Here is a 14,960-nt window from a genome sequence, read left to right as displayed (position 1 = left end):
CAATAAATATTCAAACATATTCTTAACATTTTACAGCTTCCATTGAAACTCTGTATTAAAATGATGAGCAAAATAATAGAGATGCGCTTATCCTGCGTCCTGTGGTTTTCTAACACACTTCACAATCACACAGAAAGCTTCCTGGCTGCCTATGAAATGCACCAGTGTGTTTGCCTGTGGCACGGAAACAGCCCAAAGCTTCAGTAGAGGCAGGGACTTGTGTGAATGAATGGATCCTTTGTATGGTGCTGTAAATTATGTCAGTGCTATATCAATGACAGGATAATAATATTATCTTAGATAAACAGTGTACCCTTTGATCTTTAGTTTTGCAATATTGCTGTACACAGTCTGCAACCTACATTTTTGTTTTCTTCCAATGACTGCACCTATCAGCTTTTCTGAAAGATGGCTCTAAATTTTTTAGGGACGAGCAGAAACTACTAGTGATGGGAAGCCCGGCTCTTCTTAGTGAGCTGGGTAATTAGGCTCCGCTCACTAAGAAGAGCCGGCTCTTCTGGCTCCTGAACAGCTCCCTTTTAAATATATAGTAGGGAGCCTCAGTCCAGCCAGTCACCCCTCTCCACACCACTTTTAACCTGATTTTATTGAGTTAAAGGGGGCATGGTGAGCCAGTTAGAGGCGGGGCTAAGTGAGCTATCGGCTTACTCAAGGGAGCCCACTCCCGTTGTTCACAAGAAATAGCCGTCTCTTTGTGCCGGCTCGTTTGTGAACGACCCATCACTACAAAGGACAGCATTATGTGACATTATGCACAGCCTGCAGGTGTGGTGTGGTATGGCTATACCAATAACACCAACACAGATACACATCCATACTGGTAGCTAATGTATGCACATCCTGTAATGTGGAAATATACACAATAACAAGAACAAGGAAAGAGAAGTGCATGGAAAAAGGTTGTATGGAAGAAATATAAGTTTAACTGGTGTTGGTTAGAGATAAATAATTCTCTTCACTTGAATGATTGCTGGCCTACATAGAAGGATATCTAAAGGTGTGGATGTGGATGGCTATGGTGATGGAGAGCTGCACTGTGTCTGGAGGGGTCCTAGAATCATTGGAGATTATTGGAGGCTGCTTGCTGGAGAGTGACTGTGCTCTTGGTTATGAAAGCCCTGGTGAATTACCACAGAATGTGACCAGAGACTATGGGAGTGCCAGCTCAAGGTGCCCTGGCAAGTTTAGATACTTGTTGAACCTGTTGATATTATAACCATTACTGTGTGTGCTCTAAAGGGAAAAAGAGATTGTAACCAATCGGTTGTGTGCTTTGTATGAAAGAATATAACCCTTACTGTGTCTATTATTGGATCTTACTGTGTATCTGACCACCAAGCCTTGTCCTTTGTACTGTAAACATTATAGTATATCTACAAGCCTGATAAACCAGGGACACTTAATTATAGATGCAGGCACTGTGACCTTGGTAATCATATTATACTTGTTATCCATGACCACATTCTTTCTAAAATCAACTTTTAAAATTCTGCTAATGTGGCTACCATAGCCCCACAATGATCTGGCTTAAGACTGTTATACTGTCACATCCTCCCCCTGCTTCATTAAAACTTGTGGAGAGATAGCTTTACGCTCAGCACTTCCTGCTCACTGTACAAGTGCGGAGGGAGTAGGGAGGAGGGTGAAACAGTTTAACAGTCTGTGAAGCCAGATCGCAGAGGGACTAGGGTTACTCCTTAGAATCATTAGTATCATTTTAAAAGTTGATTGTAGAAAAAAGAAGGACATGGATAACAAACATAAGAAGTTTACTACAGTCGCAGTGCTTGGATCTATGAGTATGTGTCCCTGGTTTATCATGCCGGAATTTGATTGTATATTTCCTTTAATGGGTTTAGTATTCAATAATTGCATAGTGCATACATTCACGTTACCATAGTAAATTAGCTGTAAGTAACTGGACTAGCTATTTGAGCGTGACACCAGATAACTCAAACACTATAAAATGCTAATTATCCATATGACAAAATGACAATTGAGATTTCTGCCACTAGGAACCCAATGAATCACTCCTTCATACGATGAGTAAATGATTATTTACAAAGTTATCGACTTACTCTTCAAGACCAGCAAATTCCTAAACATTTTTAGGGTATATTGTCACATTTTGATAAATTAGAAATCCTTTTTGTGTAATTTGTCTATATATCATAAAAAGTAGTGCTCAAAATAGAAGAAAAGTTTCTTGTTCTCATTATCATCTATTGAATATCCTACAGAAGATTAACTTGTAATGCATTAAAATTTGATATTTCCTGACAAAACTTAAAATGAATTTAATGCTTGATTAAAAAGATTAAGACTGTATATTGGATCCAAGGGTGGTGTTAGCTTCTCCCTTTGTTTTGCCATTTAAAAAAGCATTACATTGGATTTGTATTCTTACTCTTTGGGTGTGTGTATGTATGAGTGGTTCCCTCTGGCAGGTCCGTGGAGGCACTAAACAAAGGGTGTGAAGAGAGCCAAAGACTTTTCACTGCAATTTTTACCATTTACTGTATGTACAGCTGTAGTACACATATTTGCATAGGAATCTACTTAATCAATTCTTAGAATTTCTGTAAAAGAATTTTCTTAAAGTGTAATTCCAATTTCATAATGATTTTGACCAAATTGTCATATGTGATAGTGATTTTTCTGTTCTAACCTACTTGTCAGAAACCCTCCAACGCAGTAGTGAAGTGGGCAAAGAGTAATCTATTTTTGTCTTTACCCTGAAGCCAGCTATAAGCTGCCCTCATGTCCCAAGATGCTTTTTGTTTTCTCATACGAAGTAATGTAGCAACAAAGTGAGATTCCTACAAGTAGATCCACGAGTCTGGCAGCCTTTAATCCCATGGAGGAGCATGCAGAATGTAACAAGTAGTAGAAACCAGCAGTAAACCGTTAGATGAAGTGTATAGTCTGTGCTGTATGAACACTAAAAGTTAACAACTTTCTTATTGTGTAGCTAGCATCTGGAGAGCAGAGATGGTGATGAGGGGGCTGCAAAGGATTATATATGACACAAAAGGTTATGCAGTGAGAGACATAGAGAGTTCTGCAGAATCACATACTAGAAGGACCATAAGGGAAGAAGGAAGATCTTGTACATCACTATTCTTTGCAAGAGACTTTGGCATCCACAAATCCTCACAGACACACAGCTCATCACATGATCTCCCTGTCCTCAGAGAGTGAGGATGGAGTAGCAGGCCCTCTTCCCACATGTTTAGAATCTATATACTTTTTGTGTAATCACACTACAGTCTAACAGAAATAAGCACCACAGCCAGGAGAGGCAGCTACTGCAGGGACATGCTAAACTGTGGAGGATAGCAAAGAAATAGGTAAGTAATAGGCAAAGTTGTCATACATCAAGAGTTATTGCTTTAAAAAAATATCGGATTTGTGATTTAAAGTTACAGAACATTATCAATACCTAATTGTTTTGCAACAATGCATCATTTAGCACAAGGTCTTTATAAAACTTAAACTTTTCACTTAGTGTGACCACACACCCTATTTATTAGATTAATTTGTGTAATGCTCATCGCTTCTCTACACGCCCTTATTATGAAAGTTCTAGCATGACCCTGCCCAGTATAGGCGACTCACACACCTTCAGATACAGGTCTTGTATGAAGTTTGGTATAGGAAGTGGCAGGTCACACCCTCTGATCTCTAAATCCTTTGTAAACATTTATTGCTCTTTGAAATAGTTTATTACTGAATAGCAAAGGAGCAGAGTAAAAATGAACATAGAAAAATTTAATAAAACATTGCAAATATTGTAAAAACAATAAAATGCCCAGTTACTGCTGAGCAAAGGTGGCTGTGATTTCACAACATTGGGGCACATTTACTAAGGACCGTGCGCCAGTTTTCTTTCAAAATGTACACATTCTTTTAGGTTGCACAGGTATTTAATGAGTATTCAAGCCACATTTGTGTCGCACATCACCATTTTGTGGCGCAGCTGCACTAGGCATCACACAACACAAATTTCTGCACTCAGGGGTGTTCCTGTGCTCAGTACCTGCAAAGCCTGACAGAGATGTATTACACCCCCCATGTTGAAGGCGCACCAAAATATGTGGTGCCCTCTTTCGGGCAGTGCAAGTTGCGCCCTATTCATGAACAACAGGCTCCAGAAATCCTGCATCTGGCTCCCACTATACACAGGCACATAGTGCAGTTTGCACTGTTGTTAGTAAATGTGCCCCCCGTTGTGTTACAAGGAATCTAAATCTGAAGTCATGAAAAGAACATTTTTTGAGCTATAGAGATAGAAAATAAAATGTTCCAAACTAGGCATACCCCTATCAACATGAAAACTTTAAAGAGAAAGAGAACATATTCTGACGTATGCAGCTTTAAGAAAAATGTATAGTTCTGCAAATGTCTGCATGTTTCAGACACAACCTCCTGTTCCTGGCTGAGTGACATCATCTTTTGTACTTTTCCATGAACTCAAAAACATTCTGTCTCAAGTATTACATAGCTCAGTAGTATAGCTAGCTACCTAATGCACAGAAGTACTTGCATGATTCATCTGTGAATATGGCATAGTCAGCTGTGTTTTAAAGGTGTTCATACCTTAGGGACGAAAATGAACAAATAGCACAAATATATAAGAGAATAAGTAGTTCAAGTTTGACATGTGTATACATCTGACAGTAGAATCTCTATACAGGCGGTCCCCTACTTAAGAACACTCAACTTACATACAACCCCTAGTTACAAACGGACCTCTGGATATTGGTATATTGTACTTTAGTCCAAGGTTAAAATGATCATCTGTAACAGTTATCACAGGTGTCTGTAATGAAGCTTTAGTATTAATCCTGATTCTAATGACAACCCAACATTTTTAAAATCCACAGAGACTAAAAAAGTTCTGGCTGGGATTACAATGATAAAATATACAGTTCCGACTTACATACAAATTCTTCTTAAGAACAAACCTACAGACCCTATCTTGTATGTAACTCGGGGACTGCCTGTACTGTACATATATTTTTGTGTGCAAGAGTTTGTAATCACTACTGTTTGTATTACTATATAATTTATACTTAACAATGTCTGTAAAGGGGTTTTCCATCCCAGTCCATATTCACTATTAAGCCACATGGATAACATCTTTATGGGTCAAACAGAGAGCCACTTAATAGAAGCAGATAAGTGATCTATTCTTCCTCTAAATAATGATTTTCCTTTGGAAAATTGCTATTAGACAAGCTGAAAGAATGATGGTCACCTAAAAAAAAGAATATCATAGTTTATACAGTTATAAAAAGACACATGTCCATCAAGTTCAACCAAGGAAAGGAAGGGATTGGATGAGGAAGGGATTTATGTGAAACATAACATAACATGCATTCTATATAACATTCTATATGACATAACCATCAATGTTATTTAGGTGTAAAAAGGCATCTAGACCCTTCTTTAAGCTCTCTGCTGTCCCTGCTGTGACCAGCGCTTGAGGCAGCCTACTCCACAGATTTCTCATAGTTAAAAAGCCCTGTTACCTCTGGTGATTAAACCTCGATTTCTCCAGATGGAGATAGTGCCCCCTCGTCTTTTGATTTGATTTAATCTGAAACAACTTTACATCATATTTTTTGTATGGACCATTCATATATTTACATAAATTAATCATGTCCCCTCGTAGTCTTTTCCAGACTAAATAAATCTAGTTTTTTTTTCCTCATAACTGAGACCCTCCATACCCCTTATCATTTTTTCCGATGAACCCTCTCCAGCTCCAGGCCATCCTTTTTATGGACCGGTGCCCAGAACTGGACAGCATATTCCAGGTGAGGCCGAACCAATGCCTTGTACAGTGTCAATATTATATCCCTATCCCGAGAGTCCATGCCACTTTTGATACATGACAAGATCTTGCTGGCTTTAGAGGCAGCTGATTGACATTGCATGCTGTTATTTAATTTATTATCTAGTAGTACCCCTAGTACTATTTTGTGGGGCTTGAAACATAGATTACCCCTACCAATTAGAACAATGAATGGAACAAATTCAAGAAGCATGAGATCTTTTGATCAAAGTCAGTACTCCAGTTTCATGTTTCTTTATGGGTATTTTCATATTTTTCGTATTTCTTTTTAGTATGGGTATTTCTTTTTATCCATCTAGTCTATCAAGATATATAGTTAAATAAAGTTAAAATAGATAGACTACATTTTCTAGACTGTAGGATGGACTAAGTTTGGTTTACACAACCTTGCTTGACCTAGGTAATGTGACCACCACAGTCTCGGACTGAATTTAGTTATTCGAAACCAGTCTAGATTGAAAGTACAAATAGAACTTTTTTTAGACACAATGGGGGAGATTTATCAGAAGCGTCTGAGGTAAAAGTGTTTTAGTTGCTATAGGCAACTAGAACAGTTCTGCTCGCAGACACTTTTGGTAAATCTCCTCTAATGGATGTATATATTTTTCCTATGTAAAAATTAAAGCCCAAAGCAATGTAAATGAGCCATATGTCTCACATGTCAGCCTCTGTGATACAATGAGCTTAGACTTAGAGAAAAACCTAAAAATGTTTCTAGCTCTCCCTGTAAAGCCATCACTCCCGATTTATACTTTTATAGTTATAGTATTTTGCATGTAGTATTTATTTACAGAGGCAGACAATTCTAGGCCTGTAATCATTATTATTCTACACAATTGTGTTTCTAAACCTTCCTGTTAGAATATTATTTGTTCTGCTTAGATCGGGTTTCTGTTTTCTCTAAAGACAATAATGCACCTGTTGCATAGTAATCTTATCCTACTGAAAGGAAAGATTAAAGTGTTTTGTTTTCAAGCTAAAATCACACTTGATAATTGCAGGGCAGTCATTGAACAAAGCAAAATATGTAATTAATAGAGATGAGCGAGCACTAAAATGCCCGGGTGCTCATTATTCGAGACAAACTTTTCCCGATGCTCGAGTGCTCGTCTCAAATAACGAACCCCATTGTCACACAAGTCAATGGGAGACTCGAGCATTTTTCAAGAGGACCAAGGGTCTGCACAGGGAAGCTTGGCCAAACACCTGGAAACCTCAGAAAATGATGGAAACACCATGGAAATGGACAGGAAACAGCAGGGGCAGCATGCATGGATGCCTTTGAGGCTGCTTAATCGCACCATTATGCCAAAATTATGGGCAACAGCATGGCGATGACAGAGTGACCGAATGAGGCTAGATAGCATCTAAAACATCCAATAATTGACCCTGACACTATAGAAGACGGCATGCAGAGGCAGCGGCAGCAGCGGCAGGCTAGAGAGTGGCATGGCGACATACCCCAAATGGACTCAGGCTTCAAACCAATTAAAAAAATTCCTTTTGGCGAGGATAACGTGTAGCACTGTATGCATCAGTATTTTGCCTGGTTAAGGCGGCAGAGAGGAACCAAAGGAGGTGAGCAAGAAGAGCTGAAATGATTTCCTATGTGAACAAAAGGTTGACGGTATATTTAGTCGATAACACAGCATGGTGGCGACATAGTGACCAAGTTCCATAACGTATCTGGTGAAACACCCGAAAAATAACCCTTACAGAGCTCGTTTGATAAGGGGACGACATGTGGAGGCAGCCATGGAGACGATTTCCATGATTAAGAGCAACAGTATGGGGCATCCATATTGCGCTGCTATGATTGAAACTTCAGGTCTCTAGCATGGCGGCAACAGATGCACCGAGTTCCATTATGTATCTGGTGAAACACCTGAAAATTCTGCCTGACACAGCTCGTTTGATAAGGGGATGATGTGCTGTATTTCCTCTCGTGCTCCAGCGTCTGGGGTATAGACAGTTGAAATTTGCGCATGGAGACATTGGTGGATGCTGTGGAGGATCATGAAGGAAAAATGGACAGGAAACAGCAGGGGCAGTATGCATGGATGCCTCTGAGGCTGCCTAATCTTGGGATGGAGCTGGCGGTCCGCTGCCAGGCTGCCTGCCTCTCGGCTCCTCCCCACCCAAAATGGGCCTGGGGGCCAGAAGCGTTTACTTTGAAAAAATTATAATTTTCAAAGCAGGCGGGGTCGTTTGAATATTTCATCTAGGAATAATGGAGTAGCATAGCGGTTCTATTTTTAATAGTTTTTTCGGAAATGGTTCCATGATTAAGAGCGACAGTATGGGGCATCCATATTGCGCTGCTATGATTGCAACTTCAGGTCTCCAGCATGGCGGCGACAGATGCGTCGAGTTCCATTATGTATCTGGTGAAACACCCGAAAATTCTGCCTGACACAGCTCATTTGCTAAGGGGACGATGTATGGAGGCAGTAAGGTAGTCGTAGATTAAAGGTGCTGCAGTTAAAACTATGTTAGTTGGATCTTGGGATGGAGCTGACTGTCCGCTGCCAGGCGAGCTTTCTCCTGTCCAAGTCCCTGCATCTCGGCTCATCCCCACCCAAAATGGGCCTGGGGGCCAGAAGCGTTTACTTTGAAAAAATTATAATTTTAAAGCAGATGGGGGCTACAAACAGCACTTCTAAGAACCTTTTGTATAAGATCAAGTGTAGTACTGTTCTTATATGTAATTGGCCTGGTTATGGCGGGGAAGGGGACCTGCAAGAAGCGCTGAAATAATATCGGTCAATCATAAAATATTGGTGGTATATTTTGTGGATAACACAGCAGGGTGGAGACAAAGTTAACAAGTTTGATGTGGAAGCCATGAAAACAACCCAAAATTCTGCCTGACACAGCTCGTTTGCTAAGGGGACGATGTATGGAGGCAGTGATATGGACGACTTTTGGAGGCAGCTATGGAGATGAAGTGTGGAGGTAGCAATGGAGACAACGTGTGGAGGCAGCTATAAAGACGATGTGTGGAGGCTGCTATGGAGACAATTAAATTTGGATAGTGTCTGTATGTGGCAGTCCAAAAAAGTTTTCAAACCAGAGGAGCAGGTAGGTGGTCCTCCAGAAAAATTAAATACATTGAGTGCCTGTATGTGGCAGTCCAAAAAAGTTTTCAAACCAGAGGACCGGGTAGGTGGCCCTCCAGAAAAATTAAATACATAGAGTACCTGTATGTGGCACTCCCAAAAATTGTTTAAAACTGAGGACCGGGTAGGTGGCCCTCCAGAAAAATTAAATACATAGAGTACTATATCTAGAGCCAGTTGGCCCTGGCAAAAAATAGCCAGTTTCCTCTGCTTTAGTGTACAAAGAGGAGGAGAAGGAGGACAATGAGGAGGAGGAGTGCATACATTATTCAGGTTGAGCTTCTTTCACCTGGTGAAGAATGGAAATCCTGAGAAATCCAGGCTTTATTCATCTTGATAAGCGTCAGCCTATCAGTGCTGTCATTCGAACCTCCAAGGCGTACAGCGCCAGTTCGTGCCACATGTCCAGCTTTGAAACCCAGTAGTTGTAGGGAGCTGTGTGATCATTTAGGACGATGGTATGGTCAGCTACGTACTCCCTCACCATCTTTCTGTAAAGATCAGCCCTACTCTGCCAAGACTGGGGACAGGTGACAGTGTCTTGCTGGGGTGACATAAAACTGGCAAAGGCCTTGTAAAACGTACCCCTGCCAGTGCTGGACAAGCTGCCTGCTCGCCTACTCTCCCTCGCTACTTGTCCCGCAGAAGTACGCCCTCTGCCGCTAGCGCTGTCAGAAGGGAAATACTGTTTCACCTTGTGCACCAGGGCCTGCTGGTATTCATGCATTCTCACACTTCTTTCCTCTCCAGGGATGAGAGTGGAAAGATTTTGCTTGTACCATGGGTCCAGGAGAGTGAATACCCAGTAATCGGTGCTGGAATAAATTCTTTGAACGCAAGGGTCAAGGGATAGGCAGCCTAGCATGAAATCTGCCATATGCGCCAGAGTCCCAGCGCGCAAGAATTTACTCCCCTCACTGGCCTGACTCTCCATTTCCTCCTCCTCCAACTCCTCTTCTTCTGCCCATACACGCTGAACAGTGAAGGACTGAGCAATGCTCCCCTCTTCTGTCTCGCCAACATTCTCCTCCTCTTCCTCCTCATCCTGCTCCACCTCCTCCGATATGCGCTGAGAAACAGACCTGAGGGTGCTTTGGCTATCAACAAGGGAATCTTCTTCTTGTGACGAGCGCAAAGCTTCCGACTTCATGCTGACCAGAGAGTTTTTCAACAGGCCAAGCAGCGGATTGGTGAGGCTGATGATGGCGGCATCGCCACTGACCATCTGTGTTGACTCCTCAAACTTACTCAGCACCTTACAGAAATCAGACATCCATGTCCACTCCTCATTGTAGACTTGAGGAAGCTGACTGACCTGACTACCAGTTCTGGTGGAAGTTGACATCTGGCAGTCTACAATTCCTCTGCTAGTAAACTCTGGATAACATGGTTAATGTTAAATTCCACCTCGTGGGCACGTCGCACAAAAGTCGGTGAGCGGGCAGTTGGAGGCGGTGCTGCGCTGCCCTAAGAGTGGCAGCATCTGAGCTGGACTTCCGGAAATGCGCACAGATGCGGCGCACCTTCGTGAGCAAATCAGACAGATTGAGGGATGTCTTGAGGTACCGCTGAACTATGAGATTTAACACATGGGCCAGGCATGGCACAAGTGTCAGTCTGCCGAGTTGCAGAGCCGCCACCAGGTTATGGCCGTTGCCACACACAACCATGCCTGGCTTCAGGTTCAGCGGTGCCAGCCACAGGTCAGTCTGCGCCGTGATGCCCTGTAATAGCTTTTGGGCGTTGTGCCTTTTATCGCCTAGGCTCAGCAGTTTGAGCACCGCTTGGTGTCACTTAGCGACGGCACTACTGCTGTGCCTACAGCTACCGACTGATGGCGCCATGCCCACGGATGGTAATTCGGAGGAGGAGGTGGAGGAGGAGTGGGAGGAGGCCTAGTAGGCCTGAGAGACCTGGATCGAGATAGGCCCCGCAATCCTCGTCGTCGGCAGTATATGACCAGCCCCAGGGTCAGACTCAGTCCCAGCCTCCACCAAGTTAACCCAATGTGCCGTCAGCAATATATAGTGGCCCTGCCCGGCAGCACTCGTCCACGTGTCCGTGGTCAGGTGGACCATGTCAGAAACGGCGTTGGTCAGGGCACGGATAATGTTGTCTGACATGTGCTGGTGCAGGGCTGGGACTTCACATCGGGAAATGTAGTGGTGGCAGGGGACTGAATACCGAGGGGCGGCCGCCGCCATGAGGTTGCGAAAGGCCTCGGTCTCTACCAGCCTATAGGGCAGCATCTCCAGGCTGAGTAATTTGGAGATTTGGACGTTGAGGGCTTGGGCGTGTGGGTGGGTTGCACTGTATTTCCTCTTGCGCTCCAGCGTCTGGGGTATAGACAGCTGAATGCTGCGCATGGAGACATTGGTGGATGCTGTGGAGGATCGTGGAGGCAAAGGTGTGGTTTTCGCACGGGAGGTGTTTGGGCCGGGGTCATGCGCAGGGGGCTGACTAGCAGAGGCAGCAGATGACACAGGGGAAGGAGCAGTGGTGTGCCCGGCTGGAGGTGAACGGCCTTGGTTCCTTTGAGTGAGGTGTTTAGCATTCATATGCCTGCGCATACTGGTGGTGGTTAAGCTGGTAGTGGTGGAACCCCTGCTGATCCTGGTGTGGCAGAGGTTGCACACCACAGTCCGTCGGTCATCGGGTGTTTCTTTAAAGAACCTCCAGTCTTCCGAAAATCTAGCCCTCGCCACAGGAGCTTCACTGCGTGAAACATTTGGCGCTGATGCACTAGCTCTGGCCCTGCCTCTCCGTCTGGCCCAACCACTGCCTCCTCCAACCTGTTCTCGTCGAGGACCTGCCTCCGTCTCAGAAGCACTGTGTTCACCCGGCCTATCAACCCAGCTTGAGTCTGTCACCTCATCATCTTCCGATCTCTCAGTCTGCTCCCCCCTCGGACTTCCTGCCCTGACAACAACTTCACCACTGTCTGACAACCGTGTCTCCTCATCGTCCGACACCTCTTTACACACTTCTTCCACTACGTCAACAATGTCATCATCACTCACTGCGACTGCGACCGGTGGAAAACCTGGGCATCGGGAAAGAGCTCAGCAGCAACCGGACAAGTGGTTTGTGACTCTGGGAAAGGTCCAGAAAACAGTTCCTCAGAGTATGCCGGTTCAAATGCAAAATTTTCCTGGGAGGGGGCAGACTGGGGGGAAGGAGGCTGAGGTGGAGGAGCTGGAGGAGTGCTGATTTCGGTGACATGGGTGGACTGCGTGGAAGACTGACTGGTGGACAAATGGCTAGAAGCATTGTCCGCAATCCACGACATCACCTGTTCGCACTGTTCTGGCCTCAACAGTGCTCTACCACGAGTCCCAGTAACTTGAGACATGAACCTAGTGAGTGTAGCTCTGCGGCGTTTCCCTGCTCCCTCATCAGCAGGTGGTGTCTCACCCCGCCCAGGACCACGGCCTCTGACCCTTGCAGTAGTTGGACGCCCACGCCCTCGTCCTCTACCCCTACCCCTAGCCCTCAGGTTCAACATTTTCAAAATTAAAGTGTAAACTGTACATTTTTTTTGGTTTTTTTTTGGTTTTTTTATTGTTTTTTTGTGTGTTTTTTTTTTTAACAAAACGATCAGAAGAAATCACACAGCAACCACAGAAGATGATGATGATTGCTATGGCTACTTTCTAACCTACACTGACTGCACACAACTGGATTTTGTGCTGTGCCTGTGACTTTAAGTTTTGAAAAAAAAAAATAATAAATCGCCAGACTGGGCCTAATTCAATCAAAACCCTAATAAATTGTCCCACTTAGGTGTTTGAGAGGGATATGTGTATCACTAAGAGCTAAATAGAACGTTCGCAAGTCTCCCTGCGAATTTGTCACAATATGGTACTAGCTGCACTACTAGTGCCAGCAAGGCCAGCCACAAGCAAATTAAAAAAAATAAAATTATATAACGCTATTGTAGCCCTAAGGAGGCTTGTTGGGTTCTTGTATGACTAGTTACTAACCTACACTGACAGCACACAACTTGATTTTGTGCTGTGCCTGTGACTTTAAGTTTTGGAAAAAAAAATCGGCAGACTGTGCCTAATTCAATGAAACCCCTAATAAATTGTCCCACTTAGGTGTTTGAGATGGATATGTGTATCACTAAGAGGCCTAACGGGGGCTGTTGGGTTCTTGTAGACTCACTCCTGCCTAACAGTAAGCTAATATAACACCCTAACGCCTTCCCTGACCAGCAGCAGCTCTCATCCTAACCGCATCCAGACAGATAATGATGCGAGCAGCGCTGGCAGGGGCTAGTCTATTCCAGGGTCACCTGATCAGGCCAGCCAACCACTGCTATCGACGTGTAAGTCTACCACTTCATGCTGGGTGGAGTGCAGAGTCTCCTGGCTTGTGATTGGCTCTGTTTCTGGCCACCAAAAAAAAAACAGCGGGAGATGCCATTTTCTCGAGCTGGCGAAATATTCGTCCGAGCAACGAGCAGTTTCGAGTATGCTAATGCTCGAACGAGTATCAAGCTCGAGTGTGTTCGCTCATCTCTAGTAATTAATTCTTTGAAGGACATATGACTTACAGATGACCCCTAGTTAAAGACAGACCCCTCTGTCCACTGTGACCTCTGGTGAAGCTCTCTGAATGCTTTACCATAGTCCCAGACTGCAATGATCAGCTGTAAGGTTTCTATAATGAAGCTTTATTGATAATCCTTGGTCCAATTACAGTAAAAAATTTTGAAACTCCATCACTGGGGCAAGAAGAAATTTTTGTTTGTATCTACAATGATAAAATATACAGTTTCGACTTACATACAAATTCAACTTAAGAATAAACCTATGGAACCTATCTTGTACGTAACCCCAGGGACTGCCTGTACTGTGCAGTATATTGTATTGCCACTATGAACATGATGTGCCACCAAATGAGCAACAAGAGTAAATGAATTCTAGTGTGGAAAAAAACCTGAAAATCCTAGAACACAAAAAGATGAAGGTACAGATTGGTTTTGATGAATGGCTTAACAATGTACGACCCTCTTCTTCAGGCCACAAATTAGAGGGGATAAGACAAAGACTGACTCATTTGAAAAAAAAAAAAGTTCATATCTCCCTTCTCACCCACCTTCCCAGGATCAGAAATAAAAATTGTAAATAAGTTTGGTATCCATACCTCCCAAAAAGCCTGGTCCAAGGGTGTTTTTAGGTGAAAAGATTCAGGGACCATGCCCCTTATCTTTTGGCCAGAGCCCCGAATCTCCTTGGGTCAGCAGGACATTTGTCCCGCTGTCCAGGCATTTATCCCTACTCTCATTACTATCTGTGTCCTCAGGACATAGATAGTGATGAGAAAGTATCAGTACTGAGGGCTGTGCGGGACAACACTGGGATGTTGTGAAGGATATTACTGTGGGCTGTGTGGGAACATTAATGGGGGCTGTGTGAGGACATTACTGGTGGCTTTAGGGACATTACTGGGGAAAAAATTAGGGGGCTGTGGGGGACATTACTAGAGACTGGGGGGGGCATTACTGGGGACAAAACTGGGGGGCAGTGGGGGGACACTATTGGGGGATGTGTGAGGACATTACTGGGGACTGTGTGAGGACATTACTGAGGAAAAACTAGGGGGCTGTGGGGGACATTACTGAGGGCTGTGAGGACATGACTGGGGGCTGTGGGAGACATTACTAAGGACAAAACTGGCGGGCTGTAAGGACATTACTTGGGGCTGTGGGGGACATTACTGGGGGCTGTTGGGGACATTACTGGTGACTGTGTGAGGACCTTACCAGGGGTTGTGGGAGGACACTATTGGAGGATGTGTAAGGACATTGGTGGGCGCTGTGGGGGCATTACTAAGGGCTGAGGAGGACAGCCTCTACGTTACTGTGGAGACATTACTAAGGACAAAACTGGGGGGGACGTTACTTGGGGATGTGGGGACATTACTAAGGGCTGTGGAGGACAGCCCCTAGGTTA

This window comes from Engystomops pustulosus, chromosome 5, assembly GCF_040894005.1.
Source record: "Engystomops pustulosus chromosome 5, aEngPut4.maternal, whole genome shotgun sequence".
NCBI classification, from domain to species: Eukaryota; Metazoa; Chordata; class Amphibia; order Anura; family Leptodactylidae; genus Engystomops; species Engystomops pustulosus.
The sequence above is the reverse complement of the archived record's forward strand: the minus strand, read 5'-3'. Positions refer to the sequence as shown.